The 24,545-nt window shown below is 40.7% G+C and overlaps 1 pseudogene; it reads right to left on the bottom strand.

Annotated features, from left to right (window-relative positions):
* Nucleotides 1-7,237: 7,237 nt before the first annotated feature.
* LOC148159853 (uncharacterized) lies at nt 7,238-8,308 on the bottom strand (annotated as a pseudogene).
* Between the last annotated feature and the right edge of the window lie 16,237 nt (nt 8,309-24,545).

Below are 24,545 nucleotides of genomic sequence, written 5' to 3'. Positions count from 1 at the left end.
AACGTTCACTACGTTGGGCTCCAGTTAGCCACCTTATCTCACTGTGCGAGAGGCAACTCCGTCATGGGCAAAAGGTAAAAGGTAACAAGGTGACCAGAGGGCGTATTATAGGGCTGAAACGATTCCTCGAATGATTCGAGTACCTCGATTACTAAAATTCCTCGAGGAAAATTTACCTGCCTCGAAGCTTCGTTAGCGCACCGTGTTCCGGCCGGGACTTCATTTGCGTTGCGCGGAGCTCTCACTTCCGCCTCTGAGTTGTTGACAAAAGCTAAGTCTCAGCGGCATAAAGTCCAATCTTCAAGATTGGCCCGTGGGGATTTTATTGATTGATGATAATGCCCGACTTTTTATCGTTTTTGGGGAACCAATAAGCATCCTTAAAATGACTGGGGGAATGCCTGGAGTACGGCAGCATTTCTCCTCCGGGGCTGCTGGTTGAAAGCGAACGGCGGGAAGAGCGCTGAGGTGAGCGGATAGCCTGAACAGGGCGGGCGGCTGAGTAGCTGATGCTTACCGTGTAAATGTAGCTTTACCGACGAACCGCACAATAAATTTCATATCCCGGTCTGAAGAAACGGGTGGCGGAGCGCATCGTACATGGCTGGTAGATGAGTTTCTGAGTGTGACCAGTGAAGGTGTCGTAAATATCCCGTATTGTTTCCCCCCGTGTTCGTCCCCCGGTCTAACGGTTCGTCAGTCCGCTGGTCTATTTCCTCCCCTCCACCCCATCTTACGTTCGTTCATTTGCCCTCTCCTCCCACTCCAGGCGGCATTTCCCGTATTTTCAAACCCAAAGCGTGACAGGTTAGGTGGCATGGTGAGTTTAATTAATCTATTAAACTCACTGAAGATGAATACATAAACTAAAAGCTGGATTGTAGACATTTTTTGTAAGCATATTTGTGAGCCTGCCTCTTTGTTATTAAATTCAATATAATTTCAGATTTTTCTATAACTTTTCTTCTGGTTAACTTAGAAAGTGAGCTATTATTGTTACAGGTTAGTTTTCTAAACTACAAAAAAGCAACTGTTAGGGATGCTCAAATATGAAAAATTGGACTGATATTGATATCTGATAGTAACACCGGTATTATGCCAGATTTACCAATATTTCATTTTAGAATTTTTTTTTAAATCCGATTACTCGATTAATCGTAAGAATAATCGATAGATTACTCAATTACTAAAATATTCGTTTACAACAGCCCTAGCGTATTATGTTGTTTTTCTTGAAAAATACAACAAAAAAACCCCAACAAAAAACAGAACAATTTCAGTACATGTAATTATGTCTCAGAGGGCTTAGGTGATAATAATAAAAATAAAAAATTTGACCAAAAGGGCACTTGGGGGCAAGGAGCAAAAGGGGCAGGTGCTCAAGCCCCCTTAGTCCCCTCCTCTGCAAGTGCCTGTGTGGCCTATGTGGTTCTGGTGGCTTCTATCGGTGTGGCAATGAACGACAAGGAGCTGCTCAAGTTGGCATCAGCTGTTTCTTTAATTCTCCATCTGCATTTCACAGAACGGGCATGGAGGTAAAGTCAGTCTCTGGCATAAAACAAGCTCCTCGTCGGTGATCCTCATGGCTCTGAGGATTACCCATAGTACAGTAACCACAATAAAATCATTTCAAATTACAGTGATCGCATAGTGGATTTTGTTTTACAATAAAAGAACAACCAGTGAGTGTCTTTCAGAGGAAATAAAGTAACTAATTAAAATGTTCTGAAAAATAAAATAAAATGCTGACATTTTATTTACTGGATGCCATTTTTATGTTTTAGTTTATATAATCTTGCATTTTAGAACAATGCAGAAACATAAATTAACCATATCATTGTATAAAACTGTTAATATAAAAGTCAGTGTCATGCTAACCATCTGCTACAGGAGATTTGGTAAAACATACTTGCATTTCACAGAACGGGCATGGAGGTAAGGTCAGTCTCTGGCATAAAACAAGCTCCTGGAAGGAGGAGCCATAACCACGTGGGAAATTCCCACTGCACTTTCCCACGAACTAAACATTCTCAAACACGACAAAAACGACATAATAACAGAACTAGCGTGAACCAGACTGAACATATTTCAACAATATGCAAAAACGACAACCACAAACACACTTCACAAAATGCATTAATAATTTTTCTTTAACACATGGCAGAGACACGTTACCTCATTGGTGATCCTCATGGCTCTGAGGATTACCCATAATACCCCGCTCTTTCTAGGTTGAATGCAATACAACTTTTTACCAGCAGATGGTGCATTTTAGCAGGATTTAACCTGAACCATTTTAACTATGTTACACCTGCCTACATTGCAGAGCTGTCGGGTAGCGTATCGATAGTTGACGCAGACTTAAACCTGTTACAGCAACGGAAAAAATCCTGATATACTGAGAAGTGAGATTTAAAAGTGCTGCATGCAGGACCATTTCCAGCACCGATGTTAACTCTATAAAACGAATGCTCTCTATCGTGGGTGCTCTAAATAGTCATGCCAAAAATTGACTATTTTGGCATAATGACTTCCACTCATGGAAATTTTTTTATTTATTTAAATGGGTTCATTTTTCTGAGGGATACACAGTGAGGGTGTTGTCATTTTAGTAATTACATGTTTGTAAATGTGATATTCCATTGTCATTCGTGTGTAGCATGGCAGAAAACCCCCCAATGCATCCCACCAAAAATTCCTCATATGTTAATTTTATTTATGTATTTTTAATGATTTTTTTTATTTCAATTTCATTGTCTCTTATTTTTATCTTGAATTTTTTCCCCGCTATTGTGAGGACAATTCTGAAAATATAAATAGAAACAGTTTTTCTAACATCAACAGGTCCGTGTATTTTCAGGTAGTTCGTTTTTTTCGTTTGAAATGAAAAATGAAAAAACAGAAATAGACTCGTATTTCCGTTTTTCATTTACTAAACCAAAATAGGAAATCAGATAACGGGTTTCTTATCCGATTTCCCATTTAGTGCACAAAACAAAAGTGGAAATCACAGATAACAACCCGAGCGCTCAATTTCGATTTTCATGATTTCATTTTTGACAAGCGGTCTGACCCAGAAGTCATCTCTGTCCGGCACACTTTGTTTTTGTAAACTCGTCTATAGCGGCATGCAATTAATTTGATCATGACATCTTCACACAGAAAGCCAAAGCAGACTTTGTTTTGTATATGAAGCTAGTAGTTTCTAAATGCAGCTTCCGATTGAGCCCTAACGCTGTGGTTTGAGCGTTTAAAAAGACGCTCAAACCACATTCTGCCCGTCATTCAAATCCTATATTTTTAAGTTTGTCCTTTTTGAATAGCATTAGCATACCAATTATAATCCTATATGTCAAGAACAAGCATGCAGAAAACGTTGATTATCCAAAATATATAATAAAAATGTAGCTCAGTGATTCTTGAGAATAGGGACAAAACAGGTCCTGTGGATAAAGCACAAAATTTGAATAAAATATACACAAAAAATAATTTTTTCAAATATCTGACTCAACTAACCTGGGTCATGTGAGCACAACAATGTATATTTTCCTGGTATTTGCTGAATATTTTTTTATTTTAAACATTGTAGTTGGTGGATGATGCCTGTAAAAGCCCTTGTCCAGGAGCAGAACTCAATACATTATAATAGTTTAAGTAGTCATATAAATAATTATAAAGGTATCAATAAATTTAATAAAAAATCATTTTTATATATTTTCCAACTCCATTCAAATTTGTCCCTAGTTTTTGTCAACACCGTCAGAAATGAAAAGAATGTAAAAAAATCAGGCATTATTGGGGGGCACCAGAACTTCTGAGGACCCCATGATCTCTTCCTGGCCATTTCTCAATATGCGTTCTTGTCTGTACTTGTGTTCTCGCGTTCTCGTGAAACGTCATCGACAGCGGCCCAAGTACTGTTCCAATTCAAAGTACACATCCAAGCAAGAACGCTCAAAATACCCGGATGTGTTCTTGCTCCGCCCATTTTATCGAGGATGCATCAATGCATCCTTCTGCGGACTTGAGGTAGCAAGATATCCCACAATGCAATGCGCCACCAGCAGCGGTAAATATAGAAGGTCAGTACAGAAATGTATTGCATTTTTACCACCATTAATTGCCACGAAAACTCATTTAAATTTCTTTTTAGGCCAGAAAGTAGACCTTATAGCTTCGTCTATCCATTCAGTTCATCCAGAATATTCTTACTTTAATAATTGCTACGGAGTTTTTCGGAGTAGCATAGCTCCGCTAACAGACCGGAGGAGCTGCCAGTTTAACGGGCGGTTGGAACGTGTTTTCCCCGCTAACCGCAGCCTGTTTTCAGCAAGTGACTGTTGTTTTCCGCTGCTTGTTATCTGTTCTATTTTTATATTTATTTAGTTAATATTGGTATTTTATAAATTGTGTTGACACAGACTTTCAAAATCAATTAGTTTCACTCGCTAATTAACTGTTTTGGGGCATTTAAATTCGTAGTAAGAAAAATAGTTTAATACAATGTCCCTTCATGATCAGAGAATCATACTTTAATTTGTAAATTAAAAAAAACACATTTCCCTTGGATTGGTATTTCATGTATGAGAGTGAACTCTTATTTTTCATTGTTTTATGCAGGCAGCTCTTCAGGTGAGCAGACTGCAGCTCCAGGTTTACTTCCAGCTTCCCAAAAACTCCTGGAGGTTCTCTTCATCCCCGTGTCCTGCCAATGTTCTCTTCACCTTCTTAGAAGAAGAAAAAAACTATTAAATTATGGTAATATTTGCTTTTGACAGTCACTGAATTTCCTGGAGTTATTGACTGATTATCTGCTTGTTTTTGTTTATTTATTTTTTTGTTATTCTAATAAACATATTCCTACAAAAATTATGTTTCTCTTTCAATGCTGGTATCTTACTAGAGTATACTTGATTATGATAACAAAGTAAACATAAGTTTGTTAATAAGTGTTTAGTAGTTATTATAAAATAACCATCCAGTTGTGTAACAGGAACTCTGGCCAGATGCAGGTTGGTAAAACATTAAATATAAAATAATTGTTTTAACTTTCCCTGTTTATGAATCCCTGGCAAACCTGGGGAATAAGGAAGAAATCTATCTATTATGATTTTTCATTTGAAATAAATATTTTATAAGCAAATAATCTGATGAAGGTGGCAAACAAGATTCAAGCTTCACTGGTAACAGAAGTCTGAAAAAATAATTTGAGGTGATATATTGTTTTTTGTTAAGCTTTTTTCAATCAGTAATAAAAAAAACTTAATCCAGTTAATTTGAAGGTGTTTCTACTTAGAAATTACTTTTCCTTAATTATGTATATTTGATATCTGTTAATATTTGTCCCAATTATAAAATTATCCAGTCCCAATTGTTAAATTGTTCAGTTTAACACAGGAATCATCCTGTGTTAAATTGAATTTATTGAAATTTACGCTAGTTGAGTGACGTCATCAAGAACGCCCTGTTCCAATTGGCGAACTAGCATACTGGGTCCTTGTGAACTTGGTAAGAACGGACTTTCAACTGTTCTTGCGGGTACGTACTTGCCAAGAACTCAAGGACGTACTTACGTTCTTGAGTATTGAGAAACGACCCCTTTCTCTTCCTTTGCTAACAGGGCTAGTTAGCTCTGGTTAGCTTAAGTTATTCTTTAGTTTTTTCTTCTGTTGCTTGTCACAACCATGATGTGTCAACTCCATCAGAGTTTTTCTGACTCTTTCAGTGAAATTGTTGTTAAATCTCATTTAAATGTGCAATTAATTAATTTTAATGTATTTTACATGAATTGCATTACTTCACATGTATCAAGTTTTTCATTTTATTCACTAGTTTGTCACCACCTTCAGTTCTGTGTCAACTCCGTCAGATGGACTTTTTGTTGTTTTTTGTTTTAAATAATATTTCTTTTGTTTCTTGAGAAACATTTGTCTGTAAAATGAGTAAAAATGTCACTAATAGGGTCATTAAAATTATTTTTTATTTATTTTTGTCAGATGGTGATGACAACGTTCTAGGTCAGGTCGATTAAAAATTTAATTTTTTTAAAAAATGTTGCAACTGGGACCCTGTACCTTAGCATCTTTACATTTCCTAAACATTATTTGTCATATTTACATACATAAGGAGGTAGGAATTGCCCGGATGACTGCCAGAGGGTGGTGCTAAAAGCACTGAATGTTCCCTTCACGCATGTGCTGTTTGAACAATAATATCAACAGAGTCACACCTGTGACATATCCAGTGGTGGAGAAAGTACTCATACAATGTACTTAAGTAAAAGTACAAATACACAGACAAAAATTTACTCAAGTAAAAGTCAAAGTACCACATTATTATTTTACTTAAGTAAAAGTAAGAAAGTACAAGCTTTTAAAACTACTTAAGTATTAAAAGTAAAAGTACTTGCCGACCATAATACCTAACGGCTTATATAATGTCATTAAGTGTACCTATCGTATTTAGTTTTAATAAATCAGTAATGTACCATTTTAATGAGCAATGCTGCAGATAAAGCATGTTTTTATTGTGTTTACCCCCTGTGACAGTTTAGATTTAGATATTTTATTCTATGCATCAGAATTCCAGGGATGACCTGCAGGGTTACATGTAATTAGGCAAAATGAGAGAAATTATTATACCTTTGAAATGTTTTATTTAATTAAAAATAAACACGTTCAAAAGAAAATTGTTTCCCTGAAAAAAGGGACTTTAAACTGACCTAACAAACATCAAGCGATTTGGAAACATCTAGTCTTTCGTCCTAACAAAACATGAACTTAACTTTTTTGCCAGCTATTTTGAGAGAACTCTTAACAGAAAGGGGCTGAGGACATTCAATCAAGGAAGAGGAGTCCAACTTGGAACAGCCACATAAAGTTCTGTAGCCTCTGTATATGGGTGCGCCTGATCTGAATGAAATTGGTCCCCCCACATTCTTCAAATCAGACAATTGGTGTCAAACATTTGTGCTGTTTATGCAGAATTTTTGTTTGTTTGTATTGCTTACCTTTGAAGATATTAATGAGCGTCTAAAGGTCCAAAGGTCAACCAGTCCCCCACCCCATTTACAAAGTCAAAATTACCTTTAAACGTCCATTGATATTTTCAAAGATAAAACAGGAGAAACTCAAATTTTGCTGCACAAAACATTTGACATTGATTTGAAGAAAGTGTGGGGGTCAGCTTCAGTCAGCCTACTCTAATCATAGCACCACATTAACTTCTCATTTTAACATCACGGCAAGAATTTCTTGTTCAGCTTAAGCAGAAGTTGGTTCTCAAAGTCTTTAGAGTCCAGCCTGGCTCTTTTGGGTGAGAAAATTTGTCCTGCTATACTGAAGAGTCTTTCGCAGGCTGCTGAGGCGGGCAAAGGTGTGTTTACTTTTAAAGACAAATTAAACACTGCCGGAACTGACTTGAGAATATCCATGGTATCACTTGTGCTGGCCAAATAAATATGCATCTAGCTGTCTGGTAGTCTCTTGAATGTTGCTCTTAATGACTCTGAAGTAGTCCTCCTCATCTGATGAGCTTGAGTTGTTCCAAACGAGTTGCACTGGCTCTTGATCCAGGTTTGTCTTGATGTAGTCCAGTCCTATACAGAACAATCAAAATTAATACCACATAGGAAACATAATTCATCAAAATTTTATAAATGACACATAAATGTCACCAATATACTTTTAAAACCACAAAGTAGGTCTTAACAACAACATATATATGACCATAATGGGTAGCACCTACAATTTTGCTCCTCGGTGGTATGAGAGGAACAAATAAGGAAGGTGAAGACTGGATATAATTTATTCAAATCATAAACTACTATACACTATGTAATGTATAACATTTTTGATTTATAGGTTAATATTTTCTGATGACCAGGAACTGTTCTTTGAATTTGACAACAAATTAAAAAAAATTTTTTTAATGGCCATTGAGGAACAATTTATATGATTTACCCATTTTCAGCATGTCATCATTGCTTGTCCAGGATGTTCGGAACTTTGGAAGAAGAATCGCTGCTGCAATGAGTTCAGGGTCAGCAAGCATGGGTCCAAAGCGCTGCTGTATTCCTCCTTGAAGTGCATCAATCAGTGGCTGGCAGAACTTAGCAGAGATCCGTAGGCGGTCAAGTTTCACACTCAGAAGGCTTATGGTGGGCACCAGCCATCCCATATGGACGTCTGCTTCTGCCTGCATTATGTTGAGGGCCTTGACGACTGGTCTCATGGTTGAAACATATTCAGTCAGGAAAGCAAGCTCAGCAGGATTTAACCTGTTAAACCAGGGGTCCCCAAACTTTTTCCTGCGAGGGCCACATAGCTGTTCCTTTCTCTGGTCGGGGGCCGGTATTAGTTTTTGGCGAAAGAAACCTTAGAAAATTCTTGTCGATGTCGACGGGGGGGGGGGGGGGGGGGCGCAATGGCTGTTCTGTCTTTAAAACTGTCGAGGGAGCGACGGGGGGGGGGGGGGGCAACGACACATTCGCGCTTTTAGATAGATTTTTACCCAGACTGCAAATGTAAAAAACCGTGAGTGAAACGGTGACTGGGACTGACTAGTATATATTCCATTGAGGGAAAGTTAGTTTCACATCTGCTCAAGAGCCCCCCTGGTGGTTGAAGAAAAATCCACATATAAACCAGAAAATACAATATATGAAAAAAACACTGAATGCTCTCTGGTATGAGCAGGCGGGCCGGATCCGGCATTGTTCAGGGGGCCGGACCAAATGACGTGGCGGGCCGGATCCGGCCCGCGGGCCGTAGTTTGGGGACCCCTGTGTTAAACAAACAATTATACAATTTAATGTGTATTTATATTACATGTTAGTATTAACTATTTCATAAGTTATATATACTAACATGTCTTTTTACAATTCACTAGCAATTGCGCCTGATAAAAAACAAAAACATTTGCATAAATCTTAAAAAGTTATATTGCCATCAGAATGTTTCTGTAATTTGATTTTATTCCCAAATAGTTTGTGTAGGGTAAATTTTCAGCAGTACTACTATCAGTAATGCTTATTTCAGACTCACTGACAAAAAAAGTGCTATTAAGTGTCACTTACATGGGAACATGCAATGCAAACTGCTCTGATGGCCCCTTCTCCATTGTCTTAGATGATCCTCAGTATACGTTCCACTGCCAGAAACAGGGAGTTCCACCTGGTGTCATTGGGGTGGATGAGTTGGAGCTTACACTCTCTTTCAATTACCTCAGCAGCTATTGTAGATCTTAAGCACATGACAGGCACAGCGATGATGCTTCGGTAGCTGATATTATCTTCTTCATCCAAGAGAGATCCAATCTCAACAGCCTCTACCTCCACTCCCAGAGCATCGTCTTCCTCATTTTCATTCGCTTCCACTACTTGGTGCCCTTCAGCTAAACTTCCTAAACTAGATGTGTCCAGACTGTTGTTTTCATCAGGGCCATAAACCCTAAAGGCCTTAACAAAATTGGGAGCCATTGTCAGTGGTGGTTCTCACAATTTTCTCCCGGATGTTGAACTCAGTATGAATATCGTTGAGGAGACCAGCCAATGCGTCAAATGTGTGGGGACCTTTAAGTCACCTGCAAGCAAGTGCTACCGATGATCTCTCAAGACTTTCAGGATCTATCCAGTGAGCAGTCACTCCAACAAAGCTCTGCCGGTGTGAAGTCCAGGAATTCGTTGTTGTAGCAATGTATTTGATATTTTGCATTGCTTTTCTCACATTTGCCTTCATTTCTGCTGTATTTTTTTCAATCATGGTTCGAACTGTTGAACGAGATATCACAGTAGAATTAGACTGAAGCTGATGCACCAGGCTTCGAAATCCTGCCTGTTCTACTATTCCAAAAGGGTGCAAACCCTGGACAATGAAGTTTATCACTGCATGGTCACACTCTTCTGAGAAACTTTACTGCTTTCCTCAAGTTTTCTCTGCTTGCTGGTTGAAGCACCTTCATTGGAGTCAGATCCTTTCCTTTTGACGACCACTGCAGTCATTGCAAGGTATTGCTGGAGATGACTGCCATGCTTTCTCTGAAAATAAACATATGCTCTTTATAAATCTTAATCCTAATTTATACAAATTAGATAAGAATAATAAAAAACATCAACTGTTAACACACAACACTATCAAACAAAAAATCCTGAAAGGATGGGCTCTTTAAAGCAGTGATCTTAAACTGATCCCTCTGAATGTGCTAAGTTCTTTGCGTTTTGCTGCCATTTAGAGGCGGCTTGGAAAAGCAGGTTACAACATGTTAACAACGGCTTAAACAGTTTCAACTCCTGAAAATAGTGACAAAAAGCACAGATATGGGAAGTGCGTAAGCCTCTACTGTATCAAATTGATATAGCAATAACGGAGAGTTGGCCATTCTAAGGTAAAAACAATAAACACCTTCCAGGCAGGGGGGGTACGGCTGACTCTGTGGGCGGGAATGTCCGCCAATGTCGCCGGACTTGCGACAATTGCGTCTCATTGGAACCCATATTCTAATTTATTGAATATGACTGTAACTGTTACATGGAGATTATTTTAATGGCGCTAACATTTATTCAATAACCAGGACGTGAAGGAGTTTAGCGTCAACTTATATGTAACATTCATGACGGGAGACGTGATCACGACCGCAGTAATCACTGTTACTTGCAAGTTCATGCTAGCTTATAACAATATACAGTAATCGTATTTATTTACTGCAGTCGAGTTCAACAAAAAGCTTGCTAAGATTACATAAAACTTCACTAACACAAATTAATTTAACATCGATAGCGTTTAGCAACTTAACTTACCTCAATATGTTTTTTCAAATTTGATGGTGAATTTTTGAAAGATAGAATTTCATGCTTTTGGGGAAGGCAAAGGTGGCATTGGAATCTCCAGGAAGCGTTTTTTGACCCAGTTATTTCAAAGAAATCTTTTAAATAAGGCCATGGGTGGGGCAGGTCTTCTGGAGGATGACTATCCTTGGACTCCATTCTGGGAGTTAATGATTCTGCAGGTCCTGCGTACTGTGCTGCTCTTCTTGAGGGAGGGCCTAATGGTTATTTGCCGCTTTGGATTGGTTCAGCGGACTGATTCTGCTCTCGCCATTGGATACTTTCAAACTAACGAACAAATCAAAAAACCGAAATGCGTCTTGGATGTAACGAGTAACGAAACGCTGTATAGAAATGTAGTGAAGTAGAAAGTACAGATACTTACTGTTAAATGTAGTGGAGTAAAAGTAGAAAGTATCCATTATTAAATCTACTTAAGTAAAGTACAGATACACGAAAATTGTACTTAAGTACAGTAACGAAGTACTTGTACTTCGTTACTTCCCACCACTGGACATATCTGATGATTAATCAGGCTATATAGCATGACGTCATCTGAAGCTCTGTTCCTACAGAGTCTTCTCGTGAAATGCAAGGATTCTGAGTGACTGCTGGTCATCCGTGAATCATTGAACCTTAGTTACATATGTAACAAGTTTAGAAAATGTGCTTTTATTTATTTTTATCATGTTTGAAATTTCACCAAATCCCGATTAACACTGAAGAATCCTATTTTTTATTTTTTTTTGTTATATTTTAAGAATTGTATTATTTCATTTATTTTGGTAAACACTACTACCTGTACTGTCACTTTAAGAGAGTGTTCTATAACATCATTACTGTACTACTCTCAGTTGGCGCTAGGCTGCCTAAGAAGAGGAAGGACATTTTCTTTGCTCTTGGTTAAGTTAATGTTTTTTTTTAATTTAGAAAATGATTGAAAGCACATGCATCTGTGAATGTTTGTTTTAATACATACATCTCTTTTGACAAGTTCAGAACATTTTTTTGTAAATGTTAGAGCAGATATTGTTATTAGTTAGTCACAGGATTTCTCCATGTGCTTATCTGCTGGGGGAATTCCGACTCCTGTGAATGGAAGACCTGCATGTTAAAGGGCATTTTTATTTCTATTTGTGCAGGTATGTGTGTTTGGTTCTTTTGTTCTACAATGTTTAAGCTCGTTATATTAAGTACTCAAAACATCTGGGTTATGTAATTATCTCAGAGTTTCCTTTATTTTTATTATTTTTTTGTATAATTGTGAATTTATTTCTGGGAACAATACTACGGTACCCGCAGTTGGCACTAGGCTACCTGAGAAGAGGGGAATTCCGACTCCTGTGAATGGAAGAGCTGCATGTTAAAGGGCTTTTTGTATTTCTATTTGTGCAGGGCTCTGCCAACAACTTGCATTAAAGATCAACCAGCAACTCCAGTGGTCTGACTCCCTTCTTGATCTGAACACGACGCAGAACACATCAAGGTTAACCGACTGTATAAGACTAAATTATTAGTAAAGAACACCTCTAGTATACACTGGTTACACATACGTAACTTTCGTTCAATTTCATCCCTACTGACTGCCAGAGGGCGGTGCTGAAAGTACTGAATGTCTAATACCAGTGATGTCACAAAGAATCCTGAGCACAAACCTCACTGAGGAGACCCAAAGGACCCTTGTAAAAGGACCTGGCCCAAAGGAAGAGGGGAGGCCACATTCACATTGTAAAATCTAGTGAAAGTGCTTGGAGAACCCCATGATGCAGCAGCACATATAACGTCCAGTGGAACTCCTCTCAAAGCTGCCCAGGAAGTGGAAATGCTCCTGGTAGAGTGTGCATTCATGCCAACTGGCCGGGGGTGACGCCCTGCAGCGTAGTCGTGGCAGATGACATCCACAATCCAATAGGAGAGACGCTGGTTGGACAGAGGACAAGCTAATTAGGGCCTCCATAACACAAGAACAGCTGGTCTGAGCATTTTATAGCAGCAGTGGCTGCAACGTATACCTCCAGTGCGACACTAGGCACGGTAACTCAGACCCATTGCCAGATTCCCCTGGCGTTGGCTGATAATGCGCCAATCTCAATGGTTGGTTACAATGAGAATGAGAAAACACTTTAGGGACAAATGCTGGATTTGGCCACAAGGTGACACCAGAGCCACCTGAACTCCATGTGAGACATGCTGGGCTGATAGAAGAGCATGTATGTAGCTCACTGACCCAGTTAGCTGAGACAGTAGCCAACAAAAAGGCAGTCTTGCATGACAGCCATTTGAGGTCCGCCTGAACCAAAGGCTCGAATGGAGGGTGGCACAGAGCATTGAGGACCAAGGACAGGTCCCAAACTGGTGCTCACGGAACTGTTGGCAGGTGCAGCCTATGAGCATCACACAAAATAAGAGAAACGAGATTATGGCTCCCCACTGTACAGCCATCAATGTTAGCATGACTGGTTGACATTGCCTCCACATATACTTCAAGTGTCAAAGGAGAGTGGCCCTCATCAAGAAGAGACTGAAGAAATAGTGGGTACTGCACAGGTGACTGGATCATCAGTGCGGGCAGAACACCACTGGGAAAACAACCGCCACCTATTTTCATATTGCCAACGAGTGGAGAATGCCCTGGCACTCAAAATAGTGTGCCTGACAGGACGTGAATACCCAGTCAGCTGCTGTTCAAGCCTCCCAGTGGCCAAACCCACAGCCGGAGGCATTGAGGATCGGGATGCCATATCTGACCCCCCAACTGAGACAGCAAATCCTTTCTGGTCGGAAGACACCATGGGACACCGTGACACAGACTCTGTAGAAGTGGGAATCATGCCGGCCAATACTGAGCTACCAGCAACATCCTGTGGTCCTCCTCAAGAACTCTCTGAAGAGTCGGCCAAATCAGGGAAAGGGGTGGAAGGCATATAGGAGGACCCTTGGCCAAGGATGGGCCAAGGCATCCTGGCCCAGTGCACCTGCTGCCTCTGCGAGGGAAAACCATAGAGGATAATGAGTTGACACCTCTGTGGCAAACAGGTCTACCTCTGCCTCACCAAACTGGTCCCAGATCAGGTGGACTATGTCACTGTGGAGGGGCCACTCCTCAGGAGCTGGCGCTTGTTGGGAAAGGGAGTCTGCTACCTGTTGTGCAGCCCTGACAAGTACACCGCCCGCAGTGTACATACGTGAAGAGACCCCCATTTCAGGAGATCCCAGGGCTCCTTCAGAAGCTGCGCTGATCTGGTGTGAGTTTTGAGGCCGTCGTCGGAACTGCAGCCGGTAACCATGGGTCAGAGTGGCAACCACCAATGGATCCACAGCGAGAGCAGCCCAGTAACAGAGCTGCTGATGAGAAAAATATCCAACTGCTGGCCTGGCAGCCTCACTTTCTCTCCCCACGACTCTGGAGGGGCGGCGGCCAAAGTCTGTGGCCCGGGTACCCCTGGTTGGTTGGCGGACCGGCTCACAAAAGTCCCTGTTGGGTCTCTGCTGTACTGCATAAGGGTAAAACCCACCCGGTCGATCATAACCCTGAAGCGGCAGCCGAATGCTGGGGCCAGCTGATGGGCACCTCGGATTATGAGGAAGAAGAGGGGGGATACTTCTGCTCAGGCCTGAAAGCTGTTCAGGCCTAGACTAGACTCTGCCGCACCTGAAACAGTTCGTTACAGCACTTCCAAGGCAGCAGAACCGAATAACTCCCTGGCCCCACAGGAACACTACGGAGTGTCCTACGACATGTTTCAGTCAATGTGGACTGAGCCAGCCAGACCTGTCGGTGAGCCTGGACTAGAAAAGACATCACACACCCAAGCTCTCTGGTCATCAATGCAAAGGCCTGAAGCATTAGCATTAGCATTACTAAGGCCAATAGCTGTATCTGCCCCACTGGTATCCTGAGGGGATGCAGAAAGGGCAAACATGAGGTGCACCAAGGAATTGCCGAGGTGGCTGGTACGTGATCCGGCATTATACGCTTTACAGAGGAAGTCATCTGTAATACGACATTGAGCCCGCGGGCACTGTTGAAGAAGATTTTAAGGTTATAATATATCTTTGGGAAATATCTGGCTCAATCTTCTTCTCACGGATCCCAGGTTCTCCCGGCGGGCCGAGGTGAAGCCACACAGAAAACAACAATGAGTGTAGACGTCACAGAATTACAGATTTTAATCCAATATAAGACAATGTATGAAATTTATGAAATTACAACAGAAACTGCAGAACAACAGAGACATACATTCATTTACCTGAGACAAATGGAAAAGAAGAAAGGAAGAAAGAAAGAAAAGCAAATATGTCTTTGGAGAATTGCAAGAGCAAATCTGATTTGTTACTGTGTACAAATTTTTATAGTAAAGGCGTATTCTTGTCTTTAATTTATTCAAATAAGGCGTATCTTTGCTCATCCAACCAGAAGCTGTCTCGGACCCTCTTTAAAACTCCCTGCTGTTTTTTCCCACGATCTAAGGCCATTTGTCCCCTTTTGTCTAAATAAAGTGGAAGCAGAGACGCTCCTGAACTCCTGCTGTTTTATGGCTTTTCACGGATCTGTGTGAAAAGCTGGAACTTCTCCTGATTGTTTTCCCACACAGACAAAGGGCAGATCAAAAGATCTTAGCAAACGATCTGCTGTAACTACAGGTAAAATAAAGGTCAATAGGCCAGAATAAGTTACTAATTTTAAATTTTAAAACTATAATTAGGCTATTTCAATCAAGAGATGTTAAGTTTTAAAACTAGCATATTCTAAATTTATTTTCTTAACAGCACTGTACATCATCACGCAGGGCTTCATCTGGGGACACAATAAGCGAGGCAAATGAAGGGTCAACTGCAGGCATGCGATCCAAGCCTGTCTTGGCCAACTCATGCATAGCTGCCAACACCCAACCATCTGTGGAGAGACGTGAAAAGGCTCTAGGGTCCCACCAACAAGCATGCAACTCCCTGAGGTACTCCTCAGATGGAGGGACAGAAAAGGGAGTAGGGGCTCATCAGCACCTGAAAAAGCCACCGCCAGGAGTGGACTCCACCACTTGCGGGACAACCAGCTGCAGCTGTCTGAAGGCCATATGCATGATGTCCCGCATTGAGCTGTCACCAGACCCACTAGCCGCACTCTGAGATGAAGAGCGTGAGCCAGCCCTGAAGCGCGAGACGACTGTGCCTCCTCCTTCTCATTTCCAAGTGAGAGGCAGAGGCAGCTAAAGGCAGCACATCCCCTTCCACAGACGGCATAGGTAGGGAAGGAAACCCAGTCATGGGAGCATCCATCATGTTCGTTATTCTGCAATAGCCAGCCACGCCCTAACCTCACCACTGACTGACTATTGACCAGTTCTCTGTCTAACAGGTCCGGAAAATCCCTGAAACCTGGGTCTTACCCTATCATAGGTTTACTAGAGAATTTCTGTTTAAACTGGCGGCGGAGAAAACTCGTCTAGCTCTAACTACCTTCAGATCCAGAAGTTACGGCCCTTTTCAGTTGAGAAACAGTCGACAGAGTAGCGCTAGCTGCCGCGTAGTTCCAACAACCACTCCTGTTAACGGTAGCTTTCCTCCTTAAAATAACGTGCGCTTGTTATCGGCTAGATTGGATTTAGTGACTTAGATATAAGTCCCAGGGCCATTATTTATTGCTCACCAAAGGAAAGTACGAAGCCACCAATTTCTAGAATCATGCATTTAGATTTTACTTATACCAGAAGAACCCTCATCAAACAGTGACTCAATTGAATTCAATGTCCACAACCTCCATTCTTATTTTTATTATATTTTATTAAGCAAGCTTTAGCAGGGGTAAATGACAAGCAGATTTAATAAAAGTAATTGTAAACTTGTAACAAGTATTAATCTCACATTATAAAATCAACCAAATCAACCATATCCTATCTTATTTCTATCCCTAACCTGTGTCACTAATCTCACTGAGCGAGGCTTTAGGGGCAGGGCAACTCACACCCGATGTTAGTCGATCTTGGCAGCTGAAATCTTTAGACGTCCTTGGTTAGAGTCTCTGTCCTAGCCGGGCAAAGTCCTTTTCCGGAAAAGCAGCAAAGTCAATCTGTCCGACCTCTTTTAGATGAACAGAATCTTCATCACTAGGTGACCTTTGTCTTTTCCCCAAGTCTGCTGCTGTTGAATAGGGATCGTAGGGTGGAGGCAGAGGAAACGGTCAAATTCAGGGGCCAGGGCTGGGGCTGACGGATCTTGTCCTTCTTTGCGGCGAGAAGTCTCAAACTTTTCCCCCCGGTCCCAGGGTGTGGTCCTCTGCTGATCTTTCGCCTGCGTCCTCTTGTTGATTCTCCTTCAGCGCCGCGGACTAAGAACAGTTTCCTCCCCAGCTCGCTGGCTTTTAAACCCTCTTGGCCCACAGTTGTGTATGGGAGAGTTCCGTCCTGCCCAAACCTTGTTCCACCCTGAATTTGGTAATACACAGACCTCCCTCTTTTGCGTTTGACTGCTGCAACTCCTTTGCAACACTTCTCTCTTTTCTGTTGGCCATCTGGTAGTTATTACCTTTTTTGGCAATTTGTTCTGAGGCCCCCGCCCAGCCAGTGCTAGTGACTTAATTCACTCTGTTCCTGTCCTGTGATCAACTCTACAGTCTTCTTATAATGTACCATGAAACACAATCAACTCAAAGCATAATCAATTTGTTTTACCATTATCTGAAATCATTGAAAACATATAACAATTAAGTTGTTACTGTTACCGCAGATCATGAATACTGATTATATATTTCAGTCATACATTACAGACATTGTGGTTACAAAACATCAATCATTTCAACTAATTACACACATATGTATTTCATTTCATTTCTTTAATCATTCTTAAATCAACGTACAAGATCATCGTTACTCCTCAGGCCTTTTACCCTGCTTTCTGCGTGTACCTAGAGAGATCTCACAAGTCCATGCCAGTTTTCTTGACAATCAACGTACCTGAAAAAGGGATTTCATCTCTGTCAACTCTGCAGACAATTGCTCAACCCTTGTGAAAAGACCCTGGTCAGACTTAGCTCGGCTCTTCTTAGGAGGAACCACAGAGGTTGTGGCCTCAGTTCTGTGCTTAGAACGCCTAGGCGTGGCCACCTGCCCAGATGGTGGAAGGTCATCACTACACTCGGGGTGCAACTAAACCAGTCGAGCTACCTTCACTGCATGGGGCATGGCCAAAACTGAAGCGAGTCTCGCCAGAGGCAGACAGAACAGACTACGATTGGGAGAGGGGGCAGAGAATGCTACCATCACCAATCACAACAAAAGAGCAACAAAGGGGCTGACACCATCAGCTATGTCCAGAATAAAGGACGAAAACATAAAACTAGGAGAGGGGAGTGAAAACTCTGCCATCACCAATTAAATAAAGACAAAGGGGCACCAAATAGCACACAGCTCAGAACTCCGAACAGGAGGCTTGCTAAAATTGGGAGAGGGGTTGAAAATGCTGCCGTCACCATTTAGTGTCATGATTTGTGGTTTTGGTGAGGTGAGAAGCAGGACCCTGGTAGACCCAGGTTGAAGTGATGAATGATTTAATGAAAGTCCATCAGAGCCAGCACAGGGAAACAGACTGACGACATTACACGATGGTAACACACGACGAGGATCCGACAAGAGACAAAGACAACAGGTGGGACTAAATACACTGGGAGGGTAATCAAAGAAACGAGTCACAGCTGGGAACAATCAGGGAGCAGACAGGACAACAGAGAGACTCACAGGGAACAGGATCACAATAAACACAGAATATAAATAAATAAATAAATAAATAAATACAGAGAAAACACAGATCACAACAATTAAAGCAGCAAAGGAAGAGTCAGGTGAGCCCAACATAAAACTATGATCAACAAGATCGGCTGAAATTAGGAGAGGTGGCGAGACGCTACCATCACCAATTAAAGCAGTGTCAAAAGCTGCGCTGAGGTCCAACAGAACCAGCACTGTGGTTCTCCCACAGTCTGTGTTTATATGGATATCATTGAACACTTTGAATAGGCCAGTCTCTGTGCTGTGGTGAGCACGAAACCCAGACTGGAAGGAGTCAAAGCGGTTGGTTATTGTTAGGAAGCTAATTGTTTAAACTGCTTTTTCAATAATTTTGCTGATGAATGGGAGGTTGGAGGTTGGCCTGTTATATATATATATATATATATATATATATATATATATATATATATGTGTATATATATATATATATATACATATATATATATATATATATATATATATATATATATATATATTGTCGAGAAAACTGGCATAAGGGTGTGAGATCTTTCCAGGTACACACAGAAAACGGAGTAAAAGCCTGAGAAATAACAGTAATCTTGCATATTGATTTACTGATGATTAAAGAAGAGAAATACAAAATACATATATAACAGTTTGAATGATTGATATTTTCTGTATTTGTAATGTCTGTAATGTATAATTGAAATATATGTTCTGTACTCATGACTTGTAGTAACGGTAACAACTTGATTGTTGTATGTTGATTATTGATGATTAGAAATGGTAACAGCTTGAGTCACAGAATAGATAAGTGATGGAGAAGCATATTGAGAGTAGGGCTGTTGTAAACGAATATTTTAGTAATCGAGTAATCTATCGATTATTCTTACGATTAATCGAGTAATCGGATAAAAAAAATTATAAAATGAAATATTGGTAAATCTGGCATAATACCGGTGTTACTATCAGATATCAATATCAGTCCAATTTTTCATATTTGAGCATCCCTAACAGTTGCTTTTTTGTAGTTTAGAAAACTAACCTGTAACAATAATAGCTCACTTTCTAAGTTAACCAGAAGAAAATTTATAGAAAAATCTGAAATTATATTGAATTTAATAACAAAGAGGTAGGCTCACAAATATGCTTATAAAAAATGTCTACAATCCAGTTTTTAGTTTATGTATTCATCTTCAGTGAGTTTAATAGATTAATTAAACTCACCTTGCCACCTAACCTGTCACGCTTTGGGTTTGAAAATACGGGAAATGCCGCCTGGAGTGGGAGGAGAGGGCGAATGAACGAACGTAAGATGGGGTGGAGGGGAGGAAATAGACCAGCGGACTGACGAACCGTTAGACCGGGGGACGAACACGGGGGAAGCAATACGGGATATTTACGACACCTTCACTGGTCACACTCAGAAACTCATCTACCAGCCATGTACGATGCGCTCCGCCAACCGTTTCTTCAGACCGGGATATGAAATTTATTGTGGGGTTCGTCGGTAAAGCTACATTTACACGGTAAGCATCAGCTACTCAGCCGCCCGCCCTGTTCAGGCTGTCCGCTCACCTCAGCGCTCTTCCCGCCGTTCGCTTTCAACCAGCAGCCCCGGAGGAGAAATGCTGCCGTACTCCAGGCATTCCCCCAGTCATTTTAAGGATGCTTATTGGTTCCCCAAAAACGATAAAAAGTCGGGCATTATCATCAATCAATAAAATCCCCACGGGCCAATCTTGAAGATTGGACTTTATGCCGCTGAGACTTAGCTTTTGTCAACAACTCAGAGGCGGAAGTGAGAGCTCCGCGCAACGCAAATGAAGTCCCGGCCGGAACACGGTGCGCTAACTAATAAAACATAAATTAACGAAGCTTCGAGGCAGGTAAATTTTCCTCGAGGAATTTTAGTAATCGAGGTACTCGAATCATTCGAGGAATCGTTTCAGCCCTAATTGAGAGTTATAAGTTGATAAAACAAATTGATCATGTTTTGAATTGATTATGTTTTATGATACATTATAGAAGACTGTAGATTTGAGATCATGAGAAAGGAAACGGACTGTGTCGCAATCAATACACTGGGCTGGGCGGAGGTGCTAGAACAACTCCAAAAAAGGCAGTAGTTATGAGAAATGGCCTCAACGGCCAGATGGCCAGCAGAAAAAGGGAAGTACCGAAGGGAGTCGCTGCAATGAGTCAGGGAGGAGGAAGGTTTGGGGAGAGTTGGGACTTTCCACACACTCAAGGGGGATGAGTCAGTCAGAGCCACATACAAAACTGCGGGCTGAAAGTGTTTAAAAACCAGCGAACGAGGGAGGAAACTGTTCTTAGTCCGCGGCGCTGAAGGAGAGACAACGAGAGGACGCAGACGGAAGATCAGCAGAGGATCACACCCTGGGACCAAGGGAAAGTCGGGACTTCACGCCGCAAAGAAGGGACAAGATCCATCTGCCCCCAGCCCTGGTTCCTGATTCGATCAACCCCTCTGCCTCAACCCAACGATCCCTATTCTACTGCAGCAGACTTGGAGAAAAGACAAAGGTCACTGAGTGATGAAGATTCTGTGTGTTCAAAGGACAACGGACAGTTCGGCTTTGCTTCTTTTCTGGAAGGGGACTTTGTTCCATCAGGACAGAGACCCTGACCAAGGACATATGAAGATTTCAGCTGCCAAGATCAATTGCCATCGGGTGTGAGTTGAACTGCCCCCCAAAAGCCTCGCTTAGTGAAACTAGTGACACAGGTTAGGGTGAGAAATGAGAATAGGTTATGATTGATTTTAATTTGAATGTATTGTCTTATTACAAGTTTGTAATCTCTGAAAGTAAATCTGCTTGTCATTACCCCTGCTAAAGCTTGCTTAATAAATTACATACTATAAATACCACTAGAACTTGTGGACCTTGAGATTAATTGAGTCGTTTGATCATTGTAGTTTCCTCTGATTACAGTAAAATTAGCATACATGATTCTAGAGATGTGGTGGCTTCGTACTTTCCTTTGGTGAGTATTAAAATAATGACCCTGGGACTTAAATCTAAGTCACTAAATCTAATCTAGCCGGTAACAAGTGCATGTTATTTTTAGGAGAAAAGCTACCGTTAACAGGAGTGGTTGTTGAAGCTATGCAGCTGTGAGGGCTACTCAGCTGATTGTTTCTCAACTGAAAAGGGTCGTAACTTCTGGAATTGAAGGTAGTTAGAGCTAGACGAGTTTTCTCTGCCGCCATATTAAATAGAATATCTCCCATAAACCTATTCTAGGGTAAGACCCGGGTTTCAGGGATTTTCCGGACCTGTTAGACCAGTGTTTCTCAACCTTTTTTGGGCCAGCGCCCCCCTAGCCCTTATCCAGGTCCCTCACCGCCTCCCACCAAAAAATTTGCAGGCTACTTTGCACTGACTATTATTTTATCATTAATATTACTATCACTATTGCAAATGTTTTGATTTTTATGCTTGTTTCTGTATTTATCATCAAAAATAATTTCCCAGAGAACAAAAAAGCCACGGGAATAGAAATTATTTTCACAGGCGTCTACGAAAAATGCAATGAACATTCAACTTAAAATTGGTAGGCTTAACAGCAGCCAATCAGTGGAAAAAACATTCTTATTTTGTGCCATTTTCTAGTTGTTAAATATTCCACAAAATGACCAGATAAAAGATGAACAACATGCCAGTTTAAACTATGAACTATTTGCAAAATGACTGAGCTCTGCAGCATTAAAACATGGATAGAACTGTAACTACATTAATCATAGCTCTTCTTCTCTTCAGTGTTTCTGTCAGTTTCTGGTGGTGCAGCTCTGTGCTGCCTTCAGGAGAATGGGACATCAGAGCATCATCCATAAAACTTCACCCACATGGCATTTAGTGTGCAAACCAGAACTTTCAGTGGAAAAACAAAAGTTCCAGGTCCTTCAATGCCATAGAAATATGAGACAGAAACATTGATTATATCTTTATATAGACCTGTCTATTGATTTATAGATTAATAGTTTTACTGGACAGAAATTACAAAGAACAAATCTGGTTCTTAATCAAATCTAATTAAAAACATGAATAAGTGATAAGTTATTTACTGTTAAGATCTGTAAGATATATTTATTCTCAGTACTAGATGTGGTCTCAACAAACCCATGACATTTCAAGAATATTATTTTACTTTTTATCTGGAAATAGTGTGTTTATTCTTGCCATACATCCTATGTATTAATTATTGATCGAACGGTCTTGCCATACCAGTTTATTCCTCTGTATTTACTTTAGTTTCTTAGTTTATTCTTGCATTTTGTTATTCATTCATTCCCATGTAGTTTCCTTTGATTAGTATTATCCTCTCCTGGTTTATTGCTATGTCCACTTTAGTGTCTTTCCTGTTGTTAGATTTATTTTATCATTTATTGACCATCCGTAATCTTCACTCATCACCTGCTGCGCCTCCTAATCATCATGTTTCACATCATGTGTTGATTTTTCCCTGTTCAACGTCGGATTCTCTGTTTTTATGCCATAATTCACATCTAGTTCGTCGCTCCGTTTTATGTCCCGCTTCTCCTGTTTCAGAGTTTTGCGCGATGTGCGCGTCGTTTTTTTTTTTTTAACCCACTAAAGGTGCAGGGCGGTCGGGAAGCGTATCGATGGGGAAAAGGCAGACTGACATAAACCTTTTAAAGCAACGGAAACAATTTCGGTATTCTGATTATTGAAATTTAAAAGTGCTGTGTTGTTCCATCACCCCCGTCTCATACCGGACCACTTACAGCTCCGGTGTTAATGCTATAAAATGAAGGCTCTCTATCGAGGTATCACTTATGGAGAGATTTCTTTATTTAAATGGGTTCATTTTTCAGAGGGATACACAGTGAGGGTATCGTGATTTTAGCTACCAGTAGCAGGAGAACGGAGCTGCGCCAAGAAGCTAACAGAAGCTACAAACACTGAATAGAAGAGCTGCCATGTATATTGTTGCAGCCAAGCATGGTTTAATGTTACACAATACAGTTTTACCAAGTTGCTCAAAGTCTAAACTGGCATTGTTGTGCATTTAAAGTGTAAAGTTTACCTTCGACCAAACGCCCTCCAAAGGAATCCCAGCGCCCCTCTCTTGTAAAAATGTCCGCCAGCGCCCCCTCCCGTACTCTGAACGCCCCCTTGGGGGCGGTACCGCCCACGTTGAGAACCGCTACTCTAGACAGAGAACTGGTCAGTCGGGGGTGAGATAAGGGCGTGGCTGACTATTGCGTAATAACGAACAATATATATATAAAACTGAGGTGTATGACATTAAAACATGCATGGCTGCAACTAGATGTAAGGAATTCAATATGACTGACTATAAATAATGACCAGCATGCACATGCTAATAATAATAATAATAATAATAATAATAATATACTAATCTATAAATGAGTGTAAATAAAATTAAACTTAAGTTACTCAAACTTGGGTATTGTAAAGTCTAATGGCTACAGGCTACATTGTTGGTTACAGGTGAGGGAGACACACAGGAGGAAACAGATAAGGATCATGACAAAATTCAGATTTTTTTTTTTTGTGAGGTACAGACAAAGAAATATTAGACTTAATGCTGGCAAGCTTAAGCTGAGAACAGAGCCTGCGCCCTATATTGGAAAACAGCAGAAGGGCTATGCTTTGACAAATGACAAAGGTTACAATTTTAATTCTCCCTGAACCAAGTCTACCAAACTATCACCGTTGGTCACTCTAAATCCAAATAAGCTGCTACTAGCCCCCAATTCAATGTTTCCACTCACATTGGAAATGACTGAAAACAGATTCACAATTATACAACTGTACAGCTTTGAAGTGGAGCATTCTGCAAAACCAACAAGAATGTAGCAAGTGGTTTGTACGGTAAGTCAACCATATAGACAAAAACGCTTTTCTTTCCCAGCAGACATTGTACATTGTAAAACCACCTGACCAAATGTGTTGGAGCGCCGATTTGGT

The sequence above is a fragment of the Poecilia mexicana genome, unplaced genomic scaffold (assembly GCF_051168715.1).
Source record: "Poecilia mexicana isolate PSO_F unplaced genomic scaffold, ASM5116871v1 scaffold_5, whole genome shotgun sequence".
NCBI classification, from domain to species: domain Eukaryota; kingdom Metazoa; phylum Chordata; class Actinopteri; order Cyprinodontiformes; family Poeciliidae; genus Poecilia; species Poecilia mexicana.
Note: the sequence above shows the minus strand (reverse complement) of the source record. Positions and strands in the feature narration are given on the sequence as shown.